Here is a 14,466-nt window from a genome sequence, read left to right as displayed (position 1 = left end):
AAGGGGTTTCTTTCAGCTCTCAGACTGATGTTACATCTCAGTAATTTATTAAAAAGATAACAAGAAGGATATTTTTTAAGAGTGAACTCAATTACACCCCTACCCATGGACATCTGAATCTTAGGAATAGACAGTGTCTGATTTAGAAACAAAGAAAGAATGACCACAGTTTAAAGAAGCATATGATCATGAACACTTTGCTGATGGAATGTAGCCTATTCATTGGCTGAAATGAAGCAGGTAGACAGGACATAGGAAGTATCGTTTTGTGGATCAAACATTTATTTTCTAAAGTGATGCTTACAGATGGTGAACTCACCAACTTCGATATTGCACAGTAGATAAGAGTACCTAACTTGCGCCATCAAGTTATCCCTTGGAATCACCATCCAAGGGCATTTCCCCCTGCCTCTGTGAAAATGTGCCTACCTTTTTCACAACACTTTTGCAGCAGCATTCTTAGGCCTGATCAGCTGGTATGGAGGGTGAATGATCAGCAGCAAGGTGACTGGCCAGGGTCATTTGCTTCCATGGATTTTGATCTACTGGATATTTTGAAGACCTGCTTCAGCCCTGTTGGTCAAACACAGCCTTCAAACGGTGCTAAACAATTGTTTGGGCTGTGGACCACATGAAAAAATACCTTCTGGTGCCTTTACTGGGCCATATGCTCTTGATTCTCTCCCTCAACTTCTCCATCACCTCTCATCTCTTTCACATGAGCTATCTTCAAGGTCCACAGGATACTTTTCACAGAATCTTCAGGCCTGATGCAGTAGGAATGATGAACAAATGCAGCTGGGATGAATTTTCCAGTTTGGATAAAACCTCTTGTGCACACAAATCCCCCTATGCCCAGAAAAACCTTCACTAAGCACTCGTGTTCTACCTAAACCGCAGTTTAGTCTGAAAGAAAAGCTTTTGTTTGAGAGTATCTGAGAGATTTGCATGAAGCACAGATATCTGACCTATGCAATTTTGAAGATCAGAGTTAAAAGAAAATGGCAAGAAGTTTTTAATTTTGCCGGTTTTAATTTTCAATTCCATGCACTTTTTCAAAAAGTGTCAATCTCAAATGGCCATCAACATATTTCAGTCGTCTGGAAGTTAGTATTCATATCAAATGTGTTTCAAATCAATAGAATTTCAAACCTTTCCTCAAAGTTTATATACCTAGATTTAGTATTTCTGATCTCTATTAGATGAAAGGAAGACATTTTTTGCTGTTGGGGTGCTGGAACGCTGCTTCGGGTTGCCCAGAGAAGTTGTGGATGTCCCATCCCTGAACGTATTCAAGGTCAGCTTGGATGGGGCTTTGAACAGCAACGAATGCGACCCTTGATGGGAGATAAACAAAGCTTGAATATAGAAGAGACTCAGATTGAGGTATACGAACAAATTTTCTCTCAGCTCTTGGGGTAAATTCAAAGTTGTACAAAATTGCATTTCTCTGTGACTTTCACTACTGTAACAGAAAGCTTCATGAAAACTGTGCAGAAGATATCACATTTTAAAAGCGATAAGAACTACAACATCAAACACATGGGATGGGTTTCAACATGGGACGCTCTCTGAGAGAAAATCTCTGTATTTCGACACTTCATGCCAATCATTAGGATTTCAAGGAGTGCCAAAGAAGGCGGCAAAATATCCTTCAGGACATTATTTACTGTAGTTCAGCCTGGCCATTAGTTGGAATTGGTGTTTGAACTAATGTAGACATACCACACACACTTTCCATGCACTGAAAACTTACTGTTTACAATGAATAAGCAATGAGGATCAAAATTGATTGAAAGCATCTTAAAAATGTCAAGCATTTCACTGGAAATGATCTATGATCAAAATACTTATTCCTCCTTAGTGAGGGACAAATAAATTCTTCCATACCATGATGGTTAAAAATTGTCTAAACCAATGTTTTCTTCTGAAAAGACATCATCTAATTGTTTCTATTTTTAGAAGAAAATATTTCTAGACATAGAACAAAGGAGTTTTAAAGGAACAAATGGAAGGAAAATATTCTGCAAACAGAATTCAATGAAAACCTGTGTTTTAAATATGAGGTAGATATTCAACAGAGTTTTTGTAGCAGATATTTGAAATAGTGTACCGGCTATTTTGTCCTCAAAGAGAGCTATTTAGCATTTCAGTCTTTTCCAAGGTGTTCATGATCTGCTGTGCTGATCTCTCTGCATGCCTAGGTGTGTGCGGAAGGTGGGGGCATGTGAAGGGGAGTGTCTATGTTTGCTTAGCACTCGGAGAGGCAGATTCATGCCTCAGCTCCATCATTTCTTTTAGAAACTTCCCAGAGAGTGGATATGAAGTTTCATATCCAAAAGAGATCAATTCCCAAGTCATCCATTTTACTCTACCTTGTAAATCACATGCTTTGTTGCATATTTTATCAAATAGACTTTCAAGCCGCGTGGAGGAAGGAGAATGTGGAGAATCCCTCCAATGTCTTGCAACTTGTACGCAAATAGATTTTCAAGAAAATCATCATTTCTCTTTTACATACATCTGGGACAGGCATGATGGTGGTGTCAATCTGTTGAAGTTTTTGTTGCTGGGGGAAGTTGTACGAAAGGACTGGTTTTTACATTGACCAGTTACTGAATCAAGTGCATGAACACATTTGAAATTCAACTGGGGTTTCCTTTTTCTAGCAGACTACTTCTAGAACTAGCTAGCAGACTCAAGATGACTCTTTTTCTCTGTTTTTGTTTCTTTCCTATTTTCTTGCTTTCTCTGCAACTGTCTACACAATTTTAGGATTTTTTTCCCAACTCAAATTGTTTCATAGACCGATAATTCAGATACGCTTTTTACAAGGAATGTTTTAAATCTTTGTTAGAATTAAGAAAGTTAAGGACCTAGGTCTTTTTCTTCCCTTATGAATATTGCAATGAAAGAGTTCAATAAAGACCAACTCCTTTTTATTTATTTGGAATACAAGTCGATAATTCCCATACAGTAATTCATTGCTGGACCAATATTTGCCATTCTGATGTAAGTTGTCACTTCTTAACAATATGCCTTCTGTGACTACGTTGACAACACTTTTGGTAAAGATCCTAACTGGTCTTAGACACGCATAGGGAGAAATTTGCTCTGCCAGTGTCAGTCTTAAGCATGCGTCTGAGAGGATCTTTCTAGAGCTGGGGAATTTTCCCATGAAAGGGATTCAGTTATGGAAGAGACAGGTTTCCTGGAGTTTTACATTCTTCTTGAACACTACTTAAGGAACTTAAATCCCATGTCCATTTGGATCTCACTCTGCACAGAGCTTTGTCATGCCAGTCCTTGAAATGCATCTCTAAGAGAATTCACTAGCACAGAATGAATGAGGGTGGAAGGGCTCTGTGGGGCTCCCCAAGTCCCATCCCCCTGCTTCAACCAGGATACCTAGAGCCTGTTGCCCAGGATTATATCTGGGCCTACTTTTAATGTCTTCAATGATCCAGACTCCACCATCTTTCTGGACACTCTGTGCCATGGTTCAGTCACCGTCACGGTAAAAAAGAATTTTGTGATGCTCAGAGGCAATCTCCTGTATTGCAGTGTGTGCCCACTGCCTCTTGTCTTTTCACTGAGCATCATTGAAAAGACACTGGTTCCCTGCTCTTTGCACTATTCCTTCCCGTAGGTATGTGTGCTGCCATGTAGATAAACGTCCAAAACTTCCCTGAAGCCCAGGCAGATGATATTCTCTTCGTCTACCAGGCAAGTTCATTCACCGGAGGAGTTTAAAAAGTCGTCAAGCACCAATTTCCCCTGGTAAATCCATGCTGACTACATTTGTTCTGTCCTCCTTGGTGTGCCTGGCAATGCTTTCCAGGAATAGCTACTCCATCAACTTCCTGGGGATCAAAATGAGGCTGGCTGGCTTGTACTTTTCTGAGTCCTCCTGGTTGCCTTTTTTGAAGATGGGTGACATTTGCTTTCATCCAGTCTTTGGGCACTTTCCTCAGTCACCATGGTCCATCCAGCATGATCAGGAGTGGCCTCAGAATAACATCTGCTAACACCCTTGAGACCTGTGCATCCATCTCAACAAGGCCTGTGGACTTTATGGAATACTTCCCAATTCAGTGACTATGCCCATAAAAATTTGCATGAGATAAGAGGACATTTTAACAGGTACTTGAAGAGTGAGTGAAAAGCTATGGAAGCAATCCAAAAGGACGAAGACTAGAGTTCCCTTTGAAGACAAAGCATCCCATCATGGAGCTGAGCAGCTTTAGATCCAGGTAAGCTTCCTCTCTGAAAGGATGCAGAAGACATGATTTTGCCTTATCCAGTAATAAAATGTGTTGACCATTCACTTGCAATACAAAAAATTCAATGATTTCCAAAATGATTGCCTCCTAACTAGACAATAATATACTGGCTGGGTATTCCCCTAACAGATGAGAGCACCTGCTTGATGTCTCTTATGCGTGCAGACTATTTGAAGTAGGTCATTTGAGTGGGGATTCCTGGTCTTCGAATTTTCTTTCTGATGAATTTGGAATATTTACTGAAGCAAGGACCTGAAGATGAAAACTTCATTTCCCATCAGCGCACTCTAACATCCATGGCCGTAATGCCATTGTTTCTCCCCAACTGAGTCAAGAATTCATGACTACAAAGTGGATCAGCTCCAAAGGAAAGATCAAGGCTGGATAATATTCTCTCTTGGTAAAGCTATTTATCTCAAATGAAGTGACCAACTTCTAATCGCTCACTGGCCTAAAGCCGCAAGGAGGGGGAGATGGACCAGCTTTCCTTCCACTGCTGCTCTCTTTGTCACCTCGGTGTTTAATACGGGTAGGAAGACGTTCAAAAAGACAGCGTTGCAGAATTCATAAAATTCAGTCTTAAAATATCATTTTTTAGCAGGTGAAATAAAAATAGCAAATAAAATATATAAGTTTGTCTTGCCTTGTTCTGCAGGTTTTGTAACTGGCACACCTTTCCTTATGAACACACTGTCCTTTCCTAAATACTCTCATATGGAGGAAGATGCTTCTGATCAGAAGAGCACTAGGATGTCTTTACTCGACCTTTTCTTTTCACTGATGCTTGGTCCTCTGAAATGAATGGTTTTCTAAAATTGAAATGTGCTACTATTGTTCCCATGGGGTAAGCCGCAGACTCCTCCTGTCAGAGCTGTCACTAATCAGCTATTCTCCTATCTGCCTTTAGTAGTTGAATGTTCTGGTCTAAAAGTAGCACCTTCTGTGTAGCCATGCTCTTAGTTGCCAGCACCATCCTAAATCCAAAGACCCTCCTGCAAAGGACTGCTGGTTCTGTAGTCAACTAAGGAAAAAAGACCCGTCCATCCATGCTTTCTGATTTAAAATATTAGGGTATAACGTCCCTAAACAATTCTCTGCAGTTGAACACTACTTATCTTTGGCGTGTTCCTTCAACTCACTTGCAAGTCATTCATGCCTTAGGTTATTGGGAGAATTGCTTCATTTGAAGATGATTCAAAGGGGTATGAGAATACTTTTGTGCTTCTGCTATGAGGATACTTTTCAAATCCATACAAACTTCCTGCAAATGCAAAAACCTGCATCCTGTATTGTCCTAGCTTACAATATCAAAATGCATCCTATTCCCACCCTCAAGAACTGCGGAAACCAGGGGTGGCATCGTTTTTTCCTTCTCTCCTGTTCATGGGCCCATCAATGTCTTGCCACATGACTCTGAAATAACTCCCTCCAGGAGCCATTTCTGTTTCACGGGTAACCAAGGACCCACATCATGACTCAGAATGATATCAGCCCATTGGGAGATGCTCTGCCCAGGGGGTAGGAGCTAAGCATCCCCACCTGGATATCATCTGGGTTTTGGAAGGCAAGAAGCACCATTTCTACTGCATTGCCAGAGGAACGGCCAGCCTTAGCCACTGGTTTTCCAGAGGACGAGAGCTACCAGATGGTTTCTACAGAATCACCACTTCAACAAGACCATTTCATCCAAACTGCTTTCACCAACCTAACTAGCAGGACGTCAGCTTGTACTCTGACTCTGTCAGTGGTTTTTCTTTTGTACTCTTGCATGGATTTGGGTTTTTCCCCCTTTTCCTAATAAACTGGATTTCTGACTTGGAGTCTTGCTGCGGTGCTGGATTTCTTCAGCCCAACTAGCTCCCGACACCGACAGCGAGAGTGGGCCGCCCCAAGAAAGCTGTCGAATCCGGGCTGCAGCTGTAGGGCGCAGCTGCTCTACGGCACAGGTGGACTGCCTTGGGGATAGAACTGCGCTGAGGGCAGGGACAAGGAACAGGGAGAGGTCTTCTGCATATTTTTCAGTTTACTCCCTGGAGGGTCAAGGACAGAAAGACACTGATTCAAAGGCATCCATCAACTTCTAAATGGGGGGAAGGTCCCAGGGGAGGATACAATCTTTAACCAACTGGGAGAAACTGGGGGTGGAAGACAAGGAGGGGAATACAATGTTGAAACCAGTAGGGGGACTACAGGGGAGGAGAATAACTTGAAGAAACCACTGGGGTTTTGAAGGGTACAAAATTGAGAGGGAAGTTTCTAGAGAAAGGGGCAGGCTTGGGGAGGGGTTGAAGTTCAAGGGGAGAAGGAACAGGGAACAAAAGGGCAGGTCTTTGGGGAGAGGGACAGCTAGGGCAAAAGCCAACAATACTGGGGGGAAAGGAACAATCCATTCATAAGAACATATGCTATAACAGCACAAAATAGGAAGGCTTAGAAAACGGACTACTAGAACTGCAGTACAATAATAAACACAGACTGCAACAGAGTGTCTCACTGGTTTGGCTTTCAAAGCAGAAGAGGTGCCAACCTAAAAATTTCCCAACTTCAAGGTTAACTGGCTGCAGTTTTGATTTCCTTCTTAAATATATCACCAAGGTGCTATCAGCTTCTGTAATTGGCTCAGCAGCATGTCTGTTCTTAGTGCCAAGCAGGGATTCACTTTGCCAGGCATGGAGGAAGCTTCGAGGAGCTTTGCACAAAAAATCACTTCTGTGGCTGGCTTCTTCCCTCCCCACCAAAAACCAAGCCATGCCAAACCAACACCTTAACTAATTCGTAGTACTTAGTACGCATCCAAGAATGTCTTTTAAACCATGCTTTACGTTTTTGACCAAACGCACTGAAAAGAAGTGGATCCATAATATTGATAAAAATTGTTCCAGTTCAATAGAAATATTGGGTCATGCAACTCTAGATTACATAGCTGTTTTTTTGTACAATACCCAGAGGCTTTTTTCACCTCCATGGAAGAGCCTAAAGGAGGGATGTGGGAGTCCAGGCGGCTCTCCAAAATGCAGTTTATTCCATCCAAGACGTTGCAGCAGTCCAGGGTAGTGGGCAACAGAGCCTGTGCCTACAGCTGTCAGCTCTAGCTGCAGGCAGGCCTGGAGACCCTTTGGTTTTGGCACTTTGCTGAGCATCTTCATACAGTAGAACCAATCTATCCCTTAACTATTATCTATAGCCTATCCTAACGACTCTAATTACCATATGTTGCTATTCTCCACTCACTAAAAGTCAGTATATTACAGTTGAAGCGGAAAGTTGTTTTTCAGTTTTCTTGACAGTGGAAAATTTGGAGAGCTTTTTCTGCTTGCAGCATTTGCTGACTTGTTTGCCTGTGCTAGCTTCCTGCTTGGTAAAAACATCTTCTTGTTTGGGGTGGGTTTATCCTTTGCTGTAAGTCATAAAACCCTCTTCTAACTAAGATATCCTCGGTTATCCAGTAAGACTGGCTCAGCAATTCTTTTCTTCTAGATCAAAACTTGCTTCCAACTCTATTCCTTCTTCAGACTCCACATTGAAAAATCTTTCTGCCAAGCATACATATCTGTGAGACTTTCTCGTCAAACTTTCATCTTTCCCAACACCTCTAAAGAAATGTTTCCTGATGCTTTGGATCAGAAGATCCAGTATTGCCATCCTGAGATTTTTCTTTCGAAACCCATAAGCTGTGCTCAAGGTTTTGGCTATGTTCTTTGTTGTGCCTTGCATACATTTTGGCTAGAAAGCCGGTGTAGATGATGTCCTTGCTGCAGTAGCCATGGGAAATAAGGTGGAGTGTCTGGCTGATGTACCGGGATGTAGACTATCCAGCACTCCCCCAGGGAGGCCAGGATCCCTAAAGGAATAGAATATTGGCTATGCCCTGGGAGTTTTACAGAGAGAAAGATCCTCACAGCTCAAATGATTTGTCTCCTGGAGTTCTGAGGAGTATGTGGTGAAGAAGAAGGCTGCTGTCTTTTCCAAGAATCTTCCGTGCATTCAAGAGGATCATTGAACTTCTTGTCTGAGAATGAAAGAAATATTAGTAGTAATTAGTACTTTTTCTCTGTCTGTGCATCACTGATTGAATTTGGGTAGGCAATATTTTTTATTTATTTATTTATTTGAATTATTCATCATAAGGTCTTCCAAATTCCCAAATTCTGCTTCACTTCTTTCACTTGTAGGCCAGTCTGGTTCATCTTCTCTTCTACTGTATTATTGCAGACCATATCTGAATGGATTTTTTTTTTTTTCATTTTGAACATTAGGTTTAAACCGAATGAACAGAACGCTTTATTTATCCTTATTTGACCAGTTTGCAAGGAAATACAGAATTTTGAAGAGAAGTGACGCGACTCCACTTGAGGTTTTCAATGGAAGAGAAGAATGACGATGATGATGACATTCACAGCATTGTTTACAGTAACATTGCAGCTAGTTTCCAGCAACGAAGGTCAGGTTCTGGAAGCAGGCACGCGTGATTGTAGAGAAGTCTAAAAAGTTTCAGTTTGGCCGCTTTTCTTGAAAAATAGCTAATATGTCTCAACGTTGTGCTGAATCTCGTTGTACAGACACTTCTTTTGAGGTCTGAACTCCTTGCTGGACTTCTGTATCTAAGAATCAGATACAGTAAACCTATGTTTCCTTATATGCTGTAAGAATTTGGTTCTAATCTAGAAGAGCAAGAAAAGGTTGCCATATTAATACAAGGTAAAGAACCTGCTAAGAAAGCAGTGAATGGACTGCTTTTTTTATTGGAGCAGTGATTTAGTGGTTTGATGGGTTTTTTTTTTTTTTTTGCTTCTCAATAGAATTTTAGAAGTGGTGGGGTAAGAAAGTGTGGTTTTTTATAGGTTTGCCTTGAAAGAAGAATTACAGGGGAAACTGTTGTAAAGAATTGATGCAGAGCTCTATGCATTAATGCACTCTTCCGTACAGAGTTTCAGAAGTGAAAAGCAAGAGGAGAGAGTGCCGACAAGATGAGAGTGCCGATTTACTAGAATGAATTCAAGATAGCATTCTTTTCTCTCTGAATTACAGCTCTAAACCTCAGGGTAGTAATAGGAAGTACATAACAATCTCAAAGATTTAAAAATGGATGATGAAGTTTTCTATCCAGTAAACTGTAAGGCTTCACATTTTAACCTGGTTTGCATTTTGGCAAAAGCCTGGAATCTTCTGCAATTTGCCAGATAACAAGGGATTTAGAACAGGAAGTATGCAAGTAATCCTTTGGAGCCTTCATCTCCCTTCTTAGAACAATGAATACATTTATTATGCTCCTATTTTTATTCCATCAGGGGATTTGATCATGGAAATGTCTAGTCATTCTTTTCTTGTTTTCAACCCCTCAAAGAGCATGAATCCAAACTATTCAGAAGTTCTTGATCTGCAACAGTGACAAGCACGATACTGGTAAGAGTCAGTGGACATTAGCAGATCCCCTATGACAGCCCCCTACGGCGGGCAGTTCTGGCAGGACTGATGTTTGAGGGGCTGGAATTCTGTGAAATAGAACATTCTATGAATGGGGAAAATGGAAACAGATTCTGAACGTTCAACCCAACACGTGAACAAGTACTAGGGCAGGTAATTTTCTGTGGAAATTTCTTTAGCCCCAGTGTTGTGGATGATGATTACTCTTCCTACCTCCTTTGGTCAGCTGCCAGCACAGCCACGTTACTCCGCTTATGGACAGAAAACCAGAAGAAGTCATTTTTGAACAAAACACCCAGCAGGACCTTAGAGTGTTTTTGCTGCAAAATGTTTCAAGGCAGATAGGGAAACAATTCCATTGTAGAGAGTGTGCTGAGAAGACAAGTTTGGAAGTTAAAAACCATGGGATCTGTTTCTATATATGTCACTGACTTTGCTTATTATCAATTTGGTGGGGTTTCTTGTTTTGTTGGTTTTTTTTTTTTTTTTTTGTTGTTGTTGTTGTGTTTATTTTTTTTCCTGCATCCTTGAGATGAAAGCATAAGACAGAAAAGTACCGTAAAGTTAAAATACCTTTGAGATGCCTTGTGCTGAAAAACTTGTAGCTACTGCTAAGGCCCATAAGCCAGGTCCTGTTTCATTTCTGAGAAGCTATAAAATTCCCATTGGTAATTAAGTTCTAAGCATCTGTTGTTATGGTGGAGATGCAAATTAAGAAGAACAATTTTTGAATCTGTAGGGATGTATTTACCATTTTGGAGCTGCCTTTTCAGTCTCTGAGCCATCAATGAAAAGAAGGAGAAGAATCGACACTGTTTTCAACCTGTGGACCATCCACTACTGTCCACGTGCTCAGATTCAAAGCCAAACAATCCTGTCGGGCCTGATTGGGAGGAATTATTTGGATTCAAAATACTAGACTGGTATTTGATTTCCATCAGCACAGTCCATTGGGCACGAATTTTGATATCAATAGAACCTTTCACGGGGATCCATCTTTCTCACCTGCATCACGTTTTATAAGAGAAGAGGCATTGTTGAATGGCTTCAGTGAAAAAAAAATCTTACATGCACTCTGAATGGAATTGAGATCCAAAGGAGCCAGTATTTCAAGAAAGCCTGAGATGTTGTCTGCCATGAGATCCCTTCTAAGAGGTTCTATTAAGGTAGCAAATTCTTCATCAAAATACTGGCAGATTGGTCAGAGGGGAAAAGCAAACTTTCTGAATGGTCCTTTGGGAAGACAGGGCTTGCAGCGAATTTAGTACTTGCTGCTAGGTTGCCTACATTCCAGGAAAGAGCATTAAATACTGAAATTCGACCGATGGTGGATGAAGTCTTTGTGACTGTGAAAGTCCAGTGCATGGCAATCTCAGAAAGGAACCCATCAAAGCCCCTGAAATGCCAACACACAAGTTGTGAGTTGGCAGTGCATGCCAGGTTTTAGCAAACCACAGCAAAATGCTGATTGCAAAACGAGGCCATCAAGTCACACCCGGTATGAAGCTGTAGGAAAGAGGAAAGCAGCTGAGAGCGTCAACCCTGCTAAGTAGTCTCAGTATTCTTATTGCCATTAGCAGAAATGTGAAATGAGTCTATAAAAATTACAAAGGAGGCAAAAGAAAAGGGAGTGATGACTCCTCTGGCATAGTGTTTCCTAACAGGGATCTTCAAAATCCTGTAAAGATTCTCTCATCCTTGAAACTGAAGGAAGGTATTAATGGCAGTAAGGAAATGGCATCAAATGCTAGAAAGACTCTGGGCAGTGTACTTCTAGACAGAAATGCCACTGATGGAAAACCGACTAAACTGGCACCAATGCAGCAGCATTGTACTAAAGCCCAGAAATTGTCCACGGCTTCACTCTCTGCCATTCCTTTCATATGCACACAGCAGCTCTGCAACATTCCTACTCATCATCTCCTTGGCAAACTGGGCGTGAGGGTCCGTAGTGACGCAGAATCCCCAGGCAGGTGCAAAGGAGAGCCGCTTTATTGCGAAAGCCAGGCTTTTGAAGCAGTCAGGCCTTTATCACTTGCATAGCTTTAAGCCGCAACAAACATAATTCAACCAACCGTCATACACCACGCTGTGAACACGCAATGCTTCTAGAACTTCTTGATCTACCTCTAATTCAGCTGTCTCACTTTCCCCTAGTCATTTTCTACTTAGCCAAAGTAACGGGCCTCAGCCATGGTTTTACAAGGCCTTCCTTTCGGAAAGTTCTACCTATATGCAACAGCATACCACTAGTTTCTTCACCACCAAGAGTTTAGGTAGGTGATTGGCATCTGCCCTTGCAGTGAAACACAATGGGGAGAGAAAATCCTGTTGGAGATATTCAGTCATTCCATTTTCTAGACAGGCCAAATCAAAAGAAAAGCAACAGAACACCTGCTGCCATCTGACAATGAACTAGCAGAAAATCAGCAAGAATGAGACTTGAGGCAAACAACCTTTGGAAGGGAATAATGGGTTGATAAATAAAGACAACACGTTTCCAGGCTCTTGAGATACTTTAAATGACAGCAAAGGATTTGAGAGCAGAGGCTGAACTGGTGGGGAAGGATTCAAAGAATCCCAAGAAAAACATGACCAAAGAATAAAAGAACCCCAAGAAAAATAGGGGCAACTGACCTGTTAAGGCCTTCAGGAAATCAGTGGCCGCTGATTTAGATAGGCCATTCAAGTTCATTTACTGGTGCACCTTCCACTCCTTTTTCACCTGTCAGCATCACAGGGTGAATTGGGACCTTGGAATCAAGATTATTTGGGATTCTGTTCTTAGCTTTAGGAGAGAAGTACAGCAGGTGAAGTACCTGTTACTGATGTGATACCCAGGAACACAGAGTTGACACATTTCATTGAAGTCCAATCACAACTAGCAATACTAAGAGGATAGGATTGGCGCCTTTTCATGACGCTCTTCTTGTTACGCAGCCTGCTCTGATTCTGGTGAAACTTTTTCATTAGCTTCTCTCTAAAAAGGAGAAAAACCAATTAAATGTCCCTCCCTGCTGATGCTAATCGAGTCAGAGGTCTATGAAAGGGCCAAAAATTTTCGGAATTCTTCTTAGACAATGGAAATGGAAGCAGAGCTACCAATCTATTTCCTTGCAACATATCCCTAAAACTCATTCCCTCCTATTCATCACTTATGTATAGCCAGCAGTACATTCAGGAAAAGATGAAACTGACTGTCAGCAAGGGAAGGACTTGAAAGAACTATTCCCATGAATCATCGTATAGACAGTAACTCTAGCATTAAAATCAGAACCCTTTTAGTAAGTATCACTTATGGGAAATTCAGGACTCCTGCACAATGGACCAAGAGGATTAAGCAGAAGCCGTTTATGGTTTACATGATGCACTTACTCATTCTGACTCTCTGCACACGCTAGTCACGCTTTTCTTATTGGTGCCTTTGTCTTGTCCACGCATTCTGGGTGCACCTCTCAGAAGATGTGTTTCCTTACAGTCCAGGTACTTTGCCCCCCCCCCCCCCCCCCCCCCTTTTGGAGTTCTTGTGGTCTTGGAATTTAGTTTCTCAGCTTTTCCTCTCTTGTTTTAGCAAGGCTTATGTCTTGATGAATTCCAGAGGGCCCTGAGAAAATTCTGAGAAGAACCGTTCCACGCTGGATGGCTGGTGCAGCCCGTAGTCTAAGCGGTTCAGATACATTGTCACAATTGCCCCTTCTTCTTGCACCAGCCAGATCTTTTCCAATGTCATTTTTAGCAAGAGGCACACCAGTTTCACCATGCATGGAATAACACAAAGTAATGAAATAATGACTACTGGTAAAAACAAAGCTCCATTTACGAGATCTTTCAACCACCCAGTTCTTTCCCATCCCTCAAACCATTGATGCAAACCCCACTCGTTCCCAGTCAATTTCTTCATATTGTCTTGTACTTGTGTGAGTTTCGTATGAATGGCTGCAGAATGGTTAAAAAGATTCATGCAACATATTCCTTATAAAATTCCTAACACTCGTACCCATGTGCTAGTAACAATAAATCGATTTCAGCTCTTATTTGCAGTCTGCTATATCTAATAGGATCTACGTCAGTGAGCACCAGACTTATAATAGAAGAAGTTACGATAAGTCGTTTGAACATCCAGCACCCCAAATGATTAAAAGCTGCCAAACCTTGATAAGCAGCGCCATCTAGCGTAAGAAAGAACACAGTTATTCCTGCTGGAATGAGCAAAACTCCACATAATGGTGCCAATCACGTCTTTAGCTAGTGTTCCTCTCTAGGTATTCCCGGAAACGAAAAAGCGGCTTCCTCCAGCAAAACCCATTATGAAGGTAAGAGAGCCCGCCGAAGAGAGGCTTCTGTTAAAAGAATCCGGCTACCGGCACCTACCTTCGGACAGCTGCCTATGCCCGTCTTCTGCCTCTCTTGCCGCCTACACCTTAGCGAAAAGCTTTTCCAGGCATTTTCTCAAAAAGGAACTCTGCCATCACGACGGTTTTCATCAAGGTACTCGAGTTCTTACATTCTCCTGGAGAAAAGAAAATGTAAGATTGACCAGAAAGTCCTGCAAATGGCTAAGAACGATAGAAAAGAAAGTTGTTTGAGAACAATTTTCCTACTTATGGTAATGTAAGTTGAAAATGTTGGAAAGTGGTTAGTTATCGTTTTCCCTCAGTTTGAGAGCTGCTCACTTAATCGCAGTGCTGTGCGGCTTCGTTCTTGACGTCTCAGCATCGGCCGAGCTCTCCGGCTGCCGGAGGCGAAGAAGCGGCTTTTT

The sequence above is a fragment of the Haemorhous mexicanus genome, chromosome 7 (genome assembly GCF_027477595.1).
Source record: "Haemorhous mexicanus isolate bHaeMex1 chromosome 7, bHaeMex1.pri, whole genome shotgun sequence".
NCBI classification, from domain to species: domain Eukaryota; kingdom Metazoa; phylum Chordata; class Aves; order Passeriformes; family Fringillidae; genus Haemorhous; species Haemorhous mexicanus.
Note: the sequence above shows the minus strand (reverse complement) of the source record.